Consider the following 18,431-nt stretch of genomic DNA (forward strand, 5'->3'; position numbering starts at 1 on the left):
AAACTTGGGATACAGAGGTAGGAGGATTGCTGTGACTTTGAGGCCACCATTAGACTACTTAGTAAATGTCAGGTCAGTCTGGGCTAGAGCAAGACCCTACCTCAGAAAATCAAAAAACCAACAAAGAAAAAAAAGAGGGGGTTAATGGAGGGCCATGGGAGGGGATTATGATCATGGTATAATATGTATATATATATATGACAAAGTTGTCGATAAAAAGTTCAAGTAGGGCTGGAGAGATGGCTTAGCAGTTAAGGCCTGCTAGGCCAAAGGACCCAGATTCAATTCCCCAGGACCATGTAAGCCACATGCACAAGAGGTACATGTGTCTGGAGTTCGTTTGCCATCTCCTCTCTCTCTCTGCTTGCAAATAAATAAATTAAATTAAAAAGAAAAAAGGCAGAAGCTGCCTAGCATGGTGTTGTGACCCTGCCTCAGAAAAAAGAAATTTTTTTAATTTAAAAAAAGGTCTGGGGCTAGTGAGATGGCTTAGTGGTTAAGGCGTTTGCCTGTAAAGCATAAGAACTCATGTAAGTAAAGGAAAGAGAAAGGAAGGGAGGAGGGTACTTAATAGGTTGATATTGTATATATGTAAGTACAATGATTGTGATGGGGAGGTAATATGATGGAGAATGGAATTTCAAAGGGGAAAGTGGGGGGGGAATTCACATGGGATTTTTTTTTATAATCATGGAAAATGCTAATAAAAATTTAAAAAAATTAAAAAAAAGGGAACTCATATAAGAATCTCCAGGTCCCATGTAGCCAGATGCAGTAATGCAAGCATGCAATGTCGCACATACACACAAGGGGGCGCCCGTCTGGAGTTCACTTGCAGCAGCTGAAGGCCCTGGCATGCTCATTCTCTCTCTCTTTCAAAATAAATATTTAAAAAAACAGGCCGGCTTCTTCCTCTGGAAAACAGCAGATGGCGGATGGTGCCAGTGCAGCAAGAGGGTGCAGCAGGGCCACAGCAGCTTCCATGGAGGTTTCGGGAGAAGTCTCCTGGGCTGTAGTAGTGGTCCTGGCCGAGGCCACGGGGCTCACGGATCCAAAGCCGAGGACAAGGAGCAGATCCCCATCACCAAGCTGGGATGCCTGGTCAAGAGCATGAAGATCAAGTCCCTGAAGGAGATCCATCTGCTCTCCCTGCCTATCAAGAAGTCTGAGATTATCGACTTCTTGGGCACATCCCTTAAGTATGAGATTTTGAAGATCAAAGTGCAGAAACAGACTATGCTGGCTAGTAGACCAGGTTCAAGGCTTTTGTCGCCACTGGGGACTACAACAGTCATGTCGGTCTGGGTGTCAAGTGCTCTAAGGAGGTAGCCACTGCCATCTGAGGGTCATCATCTTGGCCAAGCTCTCCATTGTGCCTGTCTGGAGGGGGTACTGGGGGAACAAGATAGGCAAGCCCCACACAGTCCCCTGTAAGGTGACAGGCTGTGCTGGTGTGCCTTATCCCTGCCCCCAAGGGGCACTGTACTGTCTGCCCAAGAAGCTGCTACTGATGGCTGGTACTGATGGAAACTACACTTCAGCCAGGGGCTGCACTGCCACCATGGGCAACTTTGCTAAGGCCACTTTTGACACCATCTCTAAGACCTACAGCTATCCGACTCCTGACCGCTATAAAGATTGTGTTCAGCAAGTCTCCCTACCAGGAATTCACTAACCATCTTGTGAAAACCCTCAGTGCAGAGGACCCAGGCTCCAGCTGTGGCTACCACATAGGGATTTCATATAGAAAAATGAATAAAAGTGAATTAAGCCTGTTAAAAAATGGGCTGAAGGGGTTGGAGGGATGGCTTAACAGTTAAAGAATTTGCCTGCAAAGCCAAGGACCCAGGTTCCATTCTCTAGAACCCATGTTAGCCAGATGCACAAGGGGCCGCACATGCATCTGGCATTCATTTGCTATAGCTGGAGGCTCTGGTGTGCCCACTCATTCTCTCCCCCACCCCTTCACTGTCAAATAAATAAATGGGCTGAAGAGATGGTTTAATGGTTAAGACCCTCACCTGCAAAGCCTAAAGACTCATGTTTGATTCTCCAGTACCCACATAAGCCAGATGCACAAGGTGGCGAATCCATCTAGAATTTGTTTGAGGTGGCTGGAAGCCCTGGCATGTCTTTTCTCTCTATCTGCCTCTTTCTCTCTCTCTCTCCCCCTCCCTCCCACCACCAAAATAAAAATAAAAAAATGTTTTATTTATTTGAGGGAGAGGGAGGGAGGGTGGGGGGAAACAGAGAGAGAGACAGATAGACAGACAGACAGGGGAAGAGAGAATGGACATGCTAGGGCCTCTAGCCACTGCAAAAAACTCCAGACACATGCGCCATCTTGTGTGTCTGGCTTATGTGGATCCTGGAGAATCAAACGTGAGTCCCTGAGCTTTGCAGGCAAGTGTCTTAACTGCTAAGCCATCTCTCTAGACCTAAAGTTATTTTCATAGTTACTTTGCCTCAGCTTTATTTCAGCTAAAACTTCTCCTACTGACACACCTACACTCTTAAAAGAAAATGTCCAAATTAAGATGTTTTGAAATTCTGCTTAGTGTCTTAAACATAAATATGACAGAGGGCAGGGAGCATGCAGACTAGAAGCCAAGAAACAACTATATCACATGAAGATCAACTAGAATGAAATGAAGCTTGCAAACAGTCTAGTGTGCCAACTTCCTACTAGTTTTGGCAACTGTCACAAAAAGGTTTAAAAGTTGTTTCCCAGGGCTACAACTCAGGGGAAGAGTGCTTGCTGAGAATCCTGCCTCCACTTCCCAAGTGCTGGGACTTCAGATATGCACCATCATGCCTGGTTTTTGCTTGGGGGAGGGGGATTTGGGGGGGGTTGTTTGTTTTACTTTTTTGTTATTGTTATATTTTATTTTATTATTTTATTTGCAAGCAGAGAGAAACAGAAAGAGAAAGAGAATGGGTATGCCAGGACCTCCAGCCACTGTAAACAAACTCTAGATGCATTCACCACTTTGGGTATCTGGCTTTACATGAGTACTGAAGAAACAAATCAGGGTTATTAGGTAGGCAAGCGCCTTAACCAACGAACCATCTCTTCAGCCCCAATGCATGGTTTTATTCAGTGTTAGAGACTAACTCAGAACTAAAGGCCTGTGTGAGAGCCCAAGTCTGTAACTTAGCAACTGAGGAAGAGGCAGGAGAATCAGCAGTTAAAAGGTTGAGAGAGTTAAAGGACAACTTGGGCTACATGAAGCCCTGTCTCAAAATAAAAGTAAAATAACAAAGGGCTAGAGAGATGGCTTAGAGGTTATGGCATATGCCTGCAAAGTCTAAGGACCCAGATTTGATGCTCCAGGTCCCATGTAAGCCAGATGCACATGGTGACGCATGCGTCTAGAGTTCATTTGCAATGGCTAGAAGCCCTGGCATGCCCATTCTCACCCTATCACTCTTTCTCCCTCTCTCTGTCTCAAATAAAATAGATAAATAACATGTTTTAAAAGACAGAGCTCCCTTCCTACCATCATGTTTTCTCTTTCATGAAACTTTCCTTGGAAACTGTAAGCCAAAAATAACCCTTTAAAAAATGATGATAATAATAATAAAATAAAATGAAGTGTGTGCCATCATAAGCAGACATGGTGGTATTTGAAGCCTATCTTCTGCCAGTCTGTGTGCTGTCACACATTAGTATAATCCTATCCGGTTTATGAAAAGGCAAGTCTGCCAGAAATAAAGCCTTAGGTAAGTGTGGCCTGGCCTGTGTGGAAGGCACTACAGGAGGTAGAACCATACATACAGGTGATGAGGACACTGATCTCTTTGCAGGTGAGGAGGAAAGAGGGAAGAAACAGGAGGCTAGAGAATACCCTGAATAGGATTAGTCAAAGGAAAAAAAAACTTGCCTCGCCTTTTTCCTTCTTAACTAGATATGAAACACTGTGACAGGACAGACAGGGCTGGAGAGATGAGTTAGCAGTCAAGGCGCTTGCCTACAAAAGCCAAAGGATGCATTCACTTCCCCAGGAACAGATGCACACGGTGGCACATGCATCTGCAGTTTGTTTGAAGGGGCTAAAGGCCCTGGTATGCCCATTCTCTCTCTTCCCCCCATCTCTCTCAAAAAAAGAAAAATACATTAAAAAAAAAAAAACTTTTAAAAAAAGATAGGCAAAATTAGGAGTGTGTCAGAAGCACTCAAACAGAGATGGCTTGGTATAGGATTCCTCCAAGCTTAAAATTTCCAATACAGAGCAAAAGTGAAGATAAGTTGGAACATGTGTGGAGGGTCATATCTCTACTTTAAAAATAAACCTTTTGGGCCAGGCGTGGTGGTGCATGCCTTTAATCCCAGCATCTGGAAGCAGAGGTAGGAGGATCACTGTGAGTTCAAGGCCACCCTGAGACTACATAGTAAATTCTAGGTAAGCCTGGCTAGAGCCAGACTGTGGTGGTTTGATTCAGGTGTCCCCCATAAACTTAGGTATCCTGAATGCTAGGTTCCCAGCTGATAGAAATTTGTGACCAAACACCTCCTGGAGGCAGTGTATTTTGGGGGGCGGGCTTATGTGCGTTATAGCCAGTATCCTCTTGACACTGTTTGGCATACTCTCCTGTTGCTACTGTCCACCTTATGTTGGCCAGGGGGTGATGTCCACCCTCTGTTCATGCCATTGTTTTCCCTGCCATCATGGAGTTTCCCTTTGAGTCTGTAAGCCAAAATAAATCCTTTTCTCTCCAAAAGCTGCTCTTGGTCAGGTGATTTCTGCCAGCAAAGTGATCCTGACTGCAACAGAGACCCTACCTCAAAAAAAAAAGCTGGAAGCCGGGCGTGGTGGCACACGCCTTTAATCCCAGCACTCGGGAGGCAGAGGTAGGAGGATCGCCATGAGTTCAAGGCCACCCTGAGACTACAGAGTTAATTCCAGGTCAGCCTGGACCAGAGTGAGACCCTACCTCGAAAAACCAAAAAAAAAAAAGCTGGGCATGGTGGTGCACACCTTTAATCCCAAGCACTCAGGAGGCAGAGGTAGGAGGATCATCGTGAGTTCAAGGCCACCCTGAGACTCCATAGTGAATTCCAGGTCAACTTGGGCTAGAGTGAGACCCTACCTCGAAAAACCAAAAAGATAAATAAATAAATAAACGAAAAATAAAAAATAAAAAAAGATTGTAGATTTGTGCATTTATGTAAAGATACAAAAACCAGAGCTGGGAAGGAGGTCAGTGGCACAGCACTTGACTCCCATGTACATGCCCCTGGGTTAGTTTCCTAGCATCACCAGAACTTTAAAAAGGATGCAAAACCAGATTCACTAAACTAAAAAGCTTAGGTCACAATTCCCACGCCCCAGAATAAGGCTGTAGCATTTTGCTATGAATCACATAGGGCCCTCCTTCTGAGCTCAGGAAAAGAATACATTAAATTTGTAACTGTGATGCTCCCAAATCAATGTGTAAACACTGAAACAATAGTAGTTTGCTTGTTTTTGGTTTTTTTTGAAACAGGGTCTCACATAGTCTAGCTGGGCTCCACACCTGATCCTGTGGTATCCATCTCCCAAGTACTGTATGTTATCAAGCCAAACAATAACAGTACTCCCAAAAAAATAAAGCACTTGCCTGCAAAGCCAAAGAACTCAGGTTCAATTCCCTAGGACCCACATAAGCCAGATGCATCTGGAGTTCATATGCAGTGGATGAAGGCCACACACACCAATTCTCTCTCTCTCAAATAAATAATAATAAAATATTAAAAATAAATAAAACACTAATACCTTAACACAATTTTGTTTCCCAACAACTTCTTTAAATTTTTTGCCAGGATTTGGAGTTCATTTTTCCAATAAGAAGCTATAGCATGGATAATGTGAACAATGCAGGAACCAAAGATTAGAATGGAAATAAAACCCCTACCAAATTACATTATAGCTCTTTTCTTCCCAGCAACTTATCCTTTCCTAACTCTCAAAAGGAAGAAAGGACTACAGAAGTCATAAACCAAACACAACTAAAGACTCCATTGTAATTCATTAATGGAGCTGGACAAAGACACCCCCCCACACACACACACACACACACACTGCTAACATCACAGACAGAATGGAACACTGTGTGTCTCTGATGCAAGCACTCAGCATCATCTAGAAAGTCTCCTCACAAGAAAAAAACTTGACAAAATAACTATACATCACCGAACCTGAACTTGTCAGGTCGTCAAATATAAGACCAATTACCAAAAAATACCTGGTCAGAGGAACATGTTTACCATAATAGGAATAGAACTAACAAATTCAGACTGTGGGAAAACGCTTCAGTTTCTTCATAAACAATTGTGCAAGAGAAAAAGAAAAGGAAAGGGAAGCTACAGGTTACAAAATAATACATAGACCATATCTGGCTCTTGATCTAAATTACTATAAAAACACATTAGAGGCTGGGGAGATGGCTCAGCAGTTAAAGGCACTTTCTTGCAAAGCCTGCAGTCCAGATCCAATTCTTCACTATCCACATTAAAAACTTTAAACACACAAGGGGCTGGAGAGATGGCTTAGCAGTTAAGACACTTGCCTGCAAAGCCAAAGGACCCAAGTTCTATTCCCCAGGACCTACGTAAGCCAGATGCACAAGGTGGTGCATGCGTCTGGAGCTTGTCTGCAGAGGCTGAAGGCCCTGGCACATCTATTCTATCTGCCTCTCTCTCTTTCTCTCTCTCTCTTAAATAAATAAAGAATAAACAAAACTTGGGCAGGAGGGACCACTTAGTGTTAAGGTGTTTGCCTGCAAAGCCAAAGGACCCAGGTTCAATTCCCCAGGACTCATGTTAGCCAGATGCACAAGGGTGTGCACACATCTGGAGTTTGCAGTGGCTGGATGCCCTGGCATGCCCATTCTCTCTCTCTCCCTCCTTCTCTGTCAAATAAATAAATTAAATATTTAAAAATAAATAAATAAAAGTTTTAAAAAGACACACAAAATGTCATGCAGTGAAAGTGAGTTCATATGCAGCTGCAAGAGGCCCTGACACATACCCATATACACTCTCTCTGTGTCTGTCAAATAAATATTTTTTAAAAACATATTTATAGCCGAGCATGGTGGCACACATCTTTAATCCCAGCACTCAGGAAGCAGAGATAAGGATTGCCATGAGTTCGAGGCCATCCTGAGACTACACAGTGAGTTCCAGGTCAGCCTGGGCTAATGTGAAACCCTACCTCGGGGGAGGAGAGGAAGCATATTTATGGGGCTAGAGAGAGCTCAGCAGTTACAGTTGCTTGCTTGCAAAGTCTGACAACCTAAGTTTGATTCCCCAGTAACCACAGAAATCCAGATACCAAAAGTGACACATGCATGTGGAGTTAATTTGCAGTGGCAGGAGGCCCTGGTGTGCACACTCACTCTGTGTCATCCTCTCTCTGTCTGTCTGTCTCTCTCTCTCTCTCTCAAATAAACATTTAAATAAACACATTTGTGAAATAGTGAAGAACTCTGAATGTTGATATGACATGTGAAGTTATTATCATCTTTCATTGTGATTAGCATGTTTGGTTTTCTCTCCTTCAGTGGTAAAGTTGACTGACAAATGAGTGCCAAAAGGATAGAACACGTAAGAATGCTAAAATTAATGAAGTTGAAAGGAATCACCCAAAGAATACTGGCTGCAGCCTACCTAGAATGCAGTACAAATTGTGAGACTGCAAGCACGAAGGCAACTCTGCTTGTCTGCCAGCCAACCTCTTCTCCACTGATACAAGCCCTATAAATAGGCCATGAGTGATAAGGGCTGCTGAAGTCACTCCACGCTGCAGACTCTACCACTGCTGCCTTGTGCCTGGCCTTGAACCATGGCTCCCAATCAAGTAAGAAACCAATGAAAGAAATCACAGAGGCTTACTAGAGACCTTCTAACATGCTCACTCAAAAGTACCACTACTACAAATCAAGAATTTAAGAGCTAGTTCTAAATTCCTCAAAGATTTCCCAGGTCTAGCAATTTCCTAGTTCCCTCAGAATACAATCTTCATAAAGAGAGGTTACCACATTGGCTAGGACCTCAGGCTCTGGAGAAAAATGCTGCCAAATATCTATCTACTATACAGATCCTCAGGCTCATAGTAACAAATTGTTAACTACATGAGGTTTTTGTTCTTTTTACTGGGAGAGGGGATAAGGAAGGTCTTATTCTTGCCCAGGCTGATTTGAAATCCCAGGCAATCCTTGAATGCACAGTGATTTTCCTACCTCAACCTCCCAAGTACTGGGATTATAGGTTTGAGCCACAGTGCCCAGCTTTTTTGTTGTTTTTGTTTTTAATTTGCACTTGTGTGGTGTGTATGGGCACACCAAGGTCACTGCAAATGAATGCTAGTCTACTTTACATGGGTGGCTAGGAGACTGAACGTAGGCCAGCAAGTTAGCAAGCAAGCACCTTTAACTGCTGAGCCATATCCCCAACCCCAAGGTTCTTGCCCTTAATAAAGTAAAGCAATCCTCTTTTCCTAGAACCTTACTGTGTGAGTGTGTATGTGCATGTGTACTTGTGCACATGTATGACATGCATGTGCCATCACAGTGCACATGTGGAGGCCAGAGCACAACACTGCACTATCAGTCCTCACCTTCCACCTTGTTTGAGGCAGGGTTTGCGCCACTGCAAATGCTAGCTAGCCCATGAGTGTCAGAATTCTCTAGTCTGCTCCTACTGCCACATATGCATTGAAATTTCAGATGCGTGTGTTAACTTGCTTCAGGTTTTATGTGGGTTCTGGAGATCCAAACCCCAGTCAGTCAATGGGCTTGCAAACACACACTCTTTTTTTTTTTTTTTTTTTTCGGTTTTTCAAGGTAGGGTTTCACTCTAGTCCAGGCTGACCTGGAATTCACTATGGAGTCTCAGGGTGGCCTCAAACTCACAGCAATCCTCTACCTCTGCCTCCCAAGTGCTGGGATTAAAGGCATGCACCACCATACCCAGGCAAACAAACACTTTTTAAAAATATTTTTATTTTATTCATTTGCAAGCAGGTAGAGAGAGCAAGAGACAGAAAGAATGAGCATGCAAGGCTGCCAGCCACTGCAAATGAACTTCAGATGCATGCACCACTTTGTGGCTTCATGTGGTACTGGAGAATCGAACCTGGATAGTTAGGCTTTGCAAGGCAAGCACCTTAATCGCTGAACCAGTTCTCCAGCACGCAAACAAGCACATTTAACACTGAGCCATCTCCTCAACCCCTTCCTAGCCTTTATAATCCACATCCAACAACCCTATCCTCATCAATACCTTTGTGTAACTATAAGGCAATTAAAATGCTAACTCTAGACATCATGAAAGTTATTTTTTTTAATCAGACAACAAAGTTTCAAAAACAACTTCTGACACCATTGTCAGTATCTTATTTCTCTAACATTAACCATGCTGGGATTAAAGGCGTGCAGCACCACACTGGGCTCAAACAAGCACTTTTAACTACTGAGCCATCTGTCCCAGCTCCTACAACTCTAGTTTATATACATTTTTATGAATACCAGCTATAAGAAAATTTTAACAGGCTTAATTTGTTTGCTCTTTGAACTATAGTCAGAACTCAAGACCCAATATGTCAAAAATTATTAAAATAAAAAAAGAACCCAAATTTTAAAAAATGAACTGACAGGGCTGGAGAGATGGCTTAGCAGTTAAGCGCTTGCCTGTGAAGCCTAAGGACCCCGGTTCGAGGCTCAGTTCCCCAGGTCCCACGTTAGCCAGATGCACAAGGGGGCGCACGCATCTGGAGTTCGTTTGCAGAGGCTGGAAGCCCTGGCGCGCCCATTCTCTCTCTCTCCCTCTATCTGTCTTTCTCTCTGTGTCTGTCGCTCTCAAATAAATAAATAAATAATTTTTAAAAAAAAACGAGCCGGGCGTGGTGGCGCACGCCTTTAATCCCAGCACTCGGGAGGCAGAGGTAGGAGGATCGCTGTGAGTTCAAGGCCACCCTGAGACTCCATAGTGAATTCCAGGTCAGCCTGGGCTAGAGTGAGACCCTACCTCGAAAAACCAAAAAAAAAAAAAAAACAAAAAAAAAACGAACTGACAGTACACAAAAGAACCTTGTAGTCTCCAGCCATTCTCTTTAAAACTGAGAAACCCACTGAATAAAGATGTTGGACTAGAGAGATGGCTCATGGGTTAAGGCATTTGCCTGCAATGCCTAACGACCTGGGTCCAATTCTAGTACCCACATAAAGCCAGATGTACAGTGGCACATGCATCTGGAGTTTGTTAGTGGCAGCTAGAGGCCCTGGTGCACCCATATTCTCTCTCTCTCCTCTCTATCCATGCCCCTTGCTTGCAAATAAATAAAAATATTGATTGTTTAAAAAGACGCTATTTTCCAAATACCTTATTTAAGAAAAGACTAGGGCTGGTGAGATGGTGTAGCAGTTAAGTGCTTGCCTGTGGACCTAAGGACCCCGGTTCGAGGCTCGATTCCTCAGGACCCACATTAGCCAGATGCACAAGGGGTGCACGCATCTGGAGTTTGTTCGCAGTGGCTGAAAGCCCTGGCGTGCCCATTCTCTCTCTCTCTATCTGCCTCTTTCTCTCTCTGTCACTCTCAAATAAATAGATAAAAATCTTTAAATAAAAAAAAAAGAAAAAGGACTAAGTTAGGCATGGTGGTGCATACCTTTAGTATCAGCATTTGGGAGGCAGAGGATTGCTGAGAGTTCAAGGCTCCCCTGAGACTAAATTCCCAAGTCAACCTGGGCTAGAGCAATACCCTACTTCAAAACAACAAAAGAAAAAGAAAAGAAAAAAAGACTAGATTTGTGCTGTAATTTTTGTTATGCAGTACTTTTTCGCCTAACATCATACTTTCTCCTGAGTTCCTTAGGAAAAAACTGCTTCTCTTAACTATGTACCCATCCCCACCTGTCACTTGAGCATTCAGGAAATAGGGTCTCAACCTGGTGTATAAATTCATCCCACATTCACACAAAGTAAGGACTACTAATAGATTTCCACTTTGGGGGCTGGAAAGATGGCTTAGTGGTTAAGGCACTTGTCTGCAAAGCCTAAGGACCCAGGTTTGATTCTCCAGGTCCCATATAAGCCAGATACACAAGGTGGCACATGTGTCTGGAGTTTGTTTGAAATGGCCAGCAGCCCTGGCACATCCATTCTCTCCCTCTCTCTTGCCTCTAATAACTAAATAAATATATGATTTCCACTTTTGGCCAGGCATGGTGGCTCATGCCTTTAAGCCCAGCACTCACGAGTCAGAGGTGGGAGGATTGCCATGAGTTCAAGGCCACCCTGAGAAAACACAGTGAATTCCAGGTCAGCCTAAGCTGGAGTGAGACCCTACCTTGAAAAACCAAAGAGAAAAAAGTAAAAAAGAAAAAAAAAGGGCCAGGTATACTTTTAAATAAAGCTAAATTTATACCTTATGGATTTACACTATCTATTGACTATCAAGGACAGAGTCTGACCAAAGAGAAATGAGGTTCCTTTTTTGTAAACAGACATGAAAAAGAACACAAACAAAATTTACGACAAAAAACAAGTTAAACCAGAAATCCTGAATAAGAGCAGCAATCAAACCTGAGTCATATAGGCTACTTTAAAGTATTTCAAAATCACATTTCGTATTCTCAGCTGCTACCAATGTTTTGATAAGTCTGTAACATGTACACATTTCCTCTCCAAGCAGTTCAGAAATATAGAGAATAAGAATAAGGTACCTTTTTGGTTTCACCCTGCTCCTTCCTTTTACCACAAGGCCCTGTAGGCTGAGTGCGAAAACTGACTAAGCATCAATCCCACTCTTCTGAGGCGCTGCCCACACAAGAAGCACTGCTTTTTCCTTAAGTTCAGTAATAGTTCTGAAAGAATAAAGAGAGCACCATTAGAAAAGAAAGGCTGAAAGGATTTTTAAAAGTTTTGTGACAACAGTCAAATTAAAATTCAAGACAATTAAAGAAAAGTAACTATCAAAAATTTTTGGCATGATGATCAATAATCAATCCAAAATGAATCATGAGAGTTGGGCATGGTGGCACACACCTTTAATCCCAGCACTTGGGAGGCAGAGGTAGGTGGATCACTGTGAGTTCAAGGCCACCCTGATACTACATAGTGAATTCCAGGTCAGCCTGGGCTACAGTGAGACCCTACCTAGGAAAAAAAAAAAAAAATCATGGGCTAAGGATGTATTGCTTACCTAGCATATATAATGCCCTGATCAGATCCTCAGCACTGGAAAAAATAAATAAATGAATAATACCAATGCAATTTCTACTCACTGAACTCGAAAATTAATAAGGAAAAATTTTTTGAAATAATTCTCATCTTACTAGGTTTTGTGACATCCACCTATAATCCTAGCACCAGAGAGGACAAGGCAGAGGAGTCACAAGATGCAGGGCAGAGTTGGGTGTGGTGGCACACTCCTTTAATCCCAGCACTCGGGAAGCAGAGGTAGGAGGTCCGCTTGAGTTCAAGGCTGCTCTTAAACTACACAGAAAATTCCAGGTCAGCCTGGGCTAGAGTGAAACCTTATCTTGAAAAACAGAAAAAAAGATGCAGGACAGCCTGGGCTATGAGACCCCTATCTTTTAAAAAATTCACATTCTAGGGCTGGGGAGATGGTTCACTGGTTAAAGGCGTTTGCTCACAAAGACTGTCACCCAGGGCCCAACTTCCCAGTATATATGTAAAGCCAGATGCACAAAGTGGTGCATGCGTCTGGAGTTCATCTGCAGTGGCCAGAGGCTTTGACATGTCCATACTCTCCTCCTTTCCTCTGTCTCAAATGAACAATTTTTTTTTAATGTTTACATTTCAAGGCTGGAGAGATTGCTCAGTGGTTAAGGCACTTGCCTGCAAAGTCAGGGACCCAGGTTTGATTCCCTGGTATCCACAAAAAGCCAGCTGCACTAAGTGGCACATGCACCTGAATTTGTTTGCAGGGGCTAGAGGACTTGGTGCACCCATTCTATTCTCTCTTTCTCTCTCTCAAATAAATAAAATATTAAAAACAAATTATATTCCAGCTGGGCATGGCGACACACACCTTTAATTCCATCACACAGGAGGCAGGGGTAGGAGGAATGGTGTGAGTTTGAGACTGAGACTACATAGTGAATTACAGGTCAGCCTGTGCTAGAGCAAGATGCTAAAAAGAAGAAAAAAGAAATTGCTAATTATGTAAGAAATAGATCTATTTATTAATTTATTTTTGAAGCAGGTTCTCACATTGTACCCTAGGCTGGCCTGGAACTCAATCTGTAGCCCAGGCTGGCCCTGAACTGGAGGCAATCTTCCTGCCTCAGCCTCCCAAGTACAAGGATTATAGATATAAGCCACCACACCTAACTTAGTTAAGAGATCTAAAGTAGTCAGAAATAGAAATATAAAAATTTTAAAAGCAGGCAAGTGTGGTGGCACACACCTTTAATCCAAGTACACAGAGGCAGAGGTAACAGGACCACTGGTATTATATTCAGGCAAAATACTTTACTTCCAACTAAAAATAAATAAAAACAGCTACCACTATAATTTTTCAAAGTGTCAGGTAACAACTGTCAATTGTAGGTTTCTAAAAGCTTGTCAAATCAAAACTCAGTGCTCTGATTGCTAGTGGAATACAGAACCCAGAATCAGCAGAATGAATGACATATGGTTCCGATGGGGGGGGGATGAGTGCTGTGCATTAACGGCACGACACACAAGACATTCGTGGCGCGGTTAAAGCTCTTGCTTGCAAAGCGTAGCGACCTGGGTTCCATTCCCCAGTACCCATGTAAAGCCAGAAGCAGAAAGTGGTACATGCATCTGGAGTTCGTTTGCAGTGGGTGGAGGCTCTGACGCGCCCATGCATTCCCCCCTCCCCCCTCTCTCCCCGCTTGCAAATAAACAAATATTTTTCAAAAAAAAAGAAATGCAATGGAAAGTGATACTGGGAAAACTCTGCGACATCAGGGAAGGCAAGTTATGTCTTTAACCAAGGGATCGTCAAGAGTACATCTTCGCCAGCTTTTAAAGAAAAGTTGACCAACTGCCGAGTCCGTTTTGGAGACGGATCCATCATCTCCATTGATCCGAGGCGCCAGCGGACTGACAATCATAGAAATGGCCAGAGACAGGCAGCACCAAGCCTAAAAAAGCCGCTCCGCCCCCCCTCTTTATTTATTTATTTTTCTCGTTCTTCCGAGGCCACGGCCGAAGGCGCAGAGGGTGGGGGAACAGTGCGCGGCACGGGCAGGGGACAGCGCCACTCGTGCCCCCCCCCCACGGCCCTGCACCCCGGGCGGCCGAGTTGGCGGAGCTGCAGCTGCTGCCTGTGTTTCTCCCACGGGCCGGGGACGCAAAGTTGCCCCGACACACACAACTCCAGGGCCGCAGAGCCGCTACGTCCCCGCGCGGCCCGGGGGGGCGGAGGAGGGGAGGGAGAGGGCGGCAGGTCCTCAGCCTGCTCTGGGCGCCCGCGGGCCGGCAAAGGCCCCCGGAGGACGCGAGGGTCACCAGCGGTGGGCCAGGCGAGGCTGGTGGGCCGCGCCTCCCGCCAAGTCCTCCGGGGGGGTGGGGGAGACCCGAGGCCGCCGTGACCCCCCCGCTCCTCCTCCAGCGCCCGGACGCCGCAGAGTCCTCCTCCCCCTGCTCCTCCTCCTCCAGCGCCCGCAATCCGCCCTCCCCAGCCGCCCGCTCGGGCCCCTTCCCAGCCTCACCTGCGAGCCTCGCCGGCCCCGCGCGCCCCGTCGGGGCACGCACCGGATCCCCCCGCCCCTCAACGCTGGGCCGGCCGGCAAGGCACTCTCCGGGCCGCCGGTGACTCGGGACGCGATGGCCGCCGCCGCCGCCGCCCTCTCTTCCTCAGCAACACGGCCGGCGGCGAGCAGAGAGGAGCAAGCTTCTTGCAGGAGCCAAAGGGAAGGGGGAAGAAGAAAAAAAAAAAAAAAAAAAAAAAAAAAAAACCTCGCCGCCTCCGCAACCACCGCCACCCAATTCCCTTCTGTCGCCCGCGCCGCCCCGGAGAAAAATGTCACCAGAGGCCGTTCCGCTCTGCGCCTCACTTCCGCCCGGAACCACAGAGCCGCGGCCCCGCTGCCTAGAGCGGCCCGCCGCGGCGGCTTCGCGGGGAACTCGGCGCCGGAGGCCCGGAGAAGGCGGCGCAGCGCCCCCTGGTGGCGGGGAATACCGCTCCTGCCCGCCCTCCCTCCCCCCCCCCCCTTCCTCGGCCGACAGAGACGCAGGGGGGCGCGGGCGCCAGGACGCCGGTTTCCCGGGCTTCTTTCCCGCGCTCCCTCCAGATCAAGCGGCTTCCATGCAGAAACGTCGGTGCAAATTAAGGTTAATGCCGAAAGGGGACGACTCTGACTCTGACACTCTCTCTCTCTCTCCCTCTCACTCTCTCTCTCTCTCCCTCTCTCTCTCTCTCTTTCTCTCCTCTCTCTCTCTCTCTCCCCCCCACCCCTGCCGTGCGCTGCCCGACACTCACCCACTCCCGAAGCCTTTCCGATGACAGAAATTCTTGAGTCACTCCAGCCCGGAATCCGTCTTGTCTCGTGTCCGCTTTTCCGCGGGAGCTGGCAGCTCGGCTCTCCTCGGCCCCGGGACACAGCTCCTCTCGATCGGTGGCACTAACGTCCTGTTCAAGTTTCTGCGGCGGGGGAACACCGCACGCCTCGCGAATACCGCGCCACCTGCTGGTGACGTGCTCCTCCGGGGGACCCCGCTTCAGACGCCCCACCATTCCCACCTCTGCAGTCTCCCCAGATTGGCACCTCGCCCTGGGAAGGATGACACCCTGTTTTGCAGGCCCATCCTTAAGAAGCGGGTGGGGAGGGATCGAGGGGGACCTGGGGCCTGAAGAAGGGTAGGATGGTTCCCAGGCCACTTGGCATTTTTAGCTTCCAGAAGAGAAAAAGATGCTGAGAATAAAATTACAACTCAAGGTCGGGCTCCCTAAAAGCACCTTTAGGATGAGGAGGATTATATACCACAACCAAGTGGGTTTCATTCCACAGACGCAGGGATGGTTCAGTAGATGTAAATCAACAAATACAGTATGGGGCTGGACAGATGGCTCAGCGGTTAAAAGGTACTTGCTGGCAAAGCCCGAAGGCCTAAGTTCAATTCCCCAGTAACCACATAAAATCAGATCACAAAGTGGTATGTGCATGATGAAGTTCATTTGCAGTGACAAGAGGCCCTGGTGCACCCAGATTCATTTCCTCTCTCCCTCTCTCTCTCTCTTTCTCCTTGCAAATAAATAAAATTTTTAAAAAAAATAAATCTCAAAGCAGGCGTGGTGGCACATGTCATTAATCCCAGCACTCGGGAGGCAGAGGTAAGAGAATCACTGTGAGTTCAAGGCCACCCTGAGACTACATAGTGAATTCCAGGTCAGCCTGAGCTAGAGTGAAACCCTACCTAGAAAAAATAAATAAATAAATAAATAAAAGAAATTACCTAAGTGAGGTCAGAAGAGATTGAGTAAAGGAAGGGTGGAGAGGTTAATCAAAATCTAAGAGGATTGGGCATGGTGGCACATGCCTTTAACCCAGCACTGGGGAGGGAGAGGGAGAGGTAGGAAGATCGCTGTAGTTCGAGACCACTCTTAGAGTACATAATGAATTACAAGTAAGCCTGGACTACAGTGACACCCTACCTCAAAAAAAAAAAAAAAACTAAGAGGGTATGAATAAGTCATATGGGGGCTGGAGGGATAAGGCATTTGCCTGCAAAGCCAAAGAACCCAGGTTCTATTCCCCAGAATCCACGTAAGCCAGATGCACAAGGGGGCACACACATCTGGAGTTCGTTCTCAGTGGCTGGAGGCCCTGGCACACCCACCCTCTCCCCCTCCTTCTCTGTCAAGTAAATAAGTAAAAACTAAAAATATTTTAAAAATAAGTCATATGGAATCCTTCATTTTTGGACAATGGCACATACAGAAGCTATAGATTGTTACTAGAAAATTTTCAGTGCCAGGGATGGGATACCTTCCAGTGAGTTCTTGGCCAGGGAGGTCCCTGATGCCCCCCAAACATTACAGGTCATTGCTGAAGCTCTTGGTTTCCCACCAGGAGTAGACAGTAAGACCCTATTGCTGGAGACTCCACATGCTTGGGCTGCAAGGTCACTGAGAAATCCTGCTGGAGCTGAGCTGAAAACCTCCTCCATGTAGACCAGCTGATAGGAAGGTGAAAAAAGCTTACAATGCAGTCTTCCAGACACAAAAATGGCCTGGATATCCATGACCTCACAGTGCCTGGCACTACCTACACAAGACCCTCACAATAGGAGTAAAAGAGGATGATATCAAAATAAAAGAGAGACTGGTTGAGAGGGGTGGGGATATGATGGAGGGTGGATCTGTGAGGGGAAAAGTGGAGGTAGGGAGGGAATTATTACGGTTTATTGCCTATAATTATGGAAGCTGTCAAAAGTTAAATAAATATAGTATGTAAGGATGACCTCTTAATGGGCTTTGCGGTGGTCCTGAGGGTGAGGCTGAGGTGAGCAATGGATGTAAAGCTTCGAGCACAGTTCTTGGCTCAGTGAGAACACTCTCAAACAGGGCTGCCCTAGGTGGCAGTGTTCTTAGTCACACGTTGGAAGTCCTAAGGCAAACAGACTCACAGTCCTTCCATACAGTGACATTTCCATCTCAGAGGGATCAGTTTTCCAGAGCAACAAGTTCACGTGGAACCAGAGCCACAGTGGAATAGTACAAAAGGATGTCACGAACGTGGAGCCAGGAGGGGCAAAGGGTGGTTGGGAAGAGCGTGTCTCTCTGCTCCTTGCATCGCTCAGGTGGACCTTGGGTAAATTGTTCTTAGACCCAGTCCCATGTCATGTCCCGCTTTCCAAACAGTGAACCCATGAAACTAGGTCCATATAGAACGTTGAACTTTTAAACATAAACTATAAAAGGAGAAAGAAATGGAAATAAATGCAAATGTTGGGTTTTATCAATCAGTAAGTAGCTACCTCTCTGTTGACCAGACTGTGCCCTACCCTCAGTTACACCATATTGTATAAAATTGAGGTTTTTCAGACTACCTTGCTCTGAGAGATAGTATTCTGCAAGCAGCTTTTGACTCTATTATGGTGTTGGAGGGTAAAGTAATTGGCACTCTCCAACATCACCCACATGGCACAGACTGACTTATTCTTGGGAGCTGAAAGGGTACCAGTCTATAAATTTATCAGAGTAAATTGGGCATATTAAAATTGTAGCAGGAAAGGCAGGCCAAAGAACCAAACACAACAGCCTGAAGAAAGGGTGTAACTCCCTTACCTGGACCTCATAAACAGAAAGATGCTAACAATGTAATGAAGCTAGTCCCACCAACCTATTATCTGACCACCTGGCTTTTTTGTTTTTTTTATTTTTTAGTTTTTTGTCGCTGTAGCCCAGGCTGACCTGGGATTCACTATGTCATCTCAGGGTGGCCTTGAA

At 45.7% G+C, this 18,431-nt stretch overlaps 1 protein-coding gene across 3 annotated transcripts in view; it reads right to left on the reverse strand.

Annotated features, from left to right (window-relative positions):
- C2H18orf25 (chromosome 2 C18orf25 homolog) overlaps positions 1-15,633 on the reverse strand; it is a 111,333-nt gene extending 95,700 nt beyond the window's left edge. Inside the window, exons 1-2 of one of the 3 annotated variants that reach the window (XM_004656816.2) lie at positions 15,462-15,633; positions 11,707-11,847 (exon numbers count right to left, since the gene is read on the reverse strand). The gene's annotated coding sequence lies outside the window, so the exon portion shown is untranslated. Of the gene's footprint in view, positions 1-11,706; positions 11,848-14,691; positions 14,747-15,461 lie in introns of those variants that run through there. The other 2 variants (XM_004656817.2, XM_045144536.1) reach the window with 2 other exon arrangements.
- Between the last annotated feature and the right edge of the window lie 2,798 nt (positions 15,634-18,431).

The sequence above is a fragment of the Jaculus jaculus genome, chromosome 2 (assembly GCF_020740685.1).
Source record: "Jaculus jaculus isolate mJacJac1 chromosome 2, mJacJac1.mat.Y.cur, whole genome shotgun sequence".
NCBI classification, from domain to species: Eukaryota; Metazoa; Chordata; class Mammalia; order Rodentia; family Dipodidae; genus Jaculus; species Jaculus jaculus.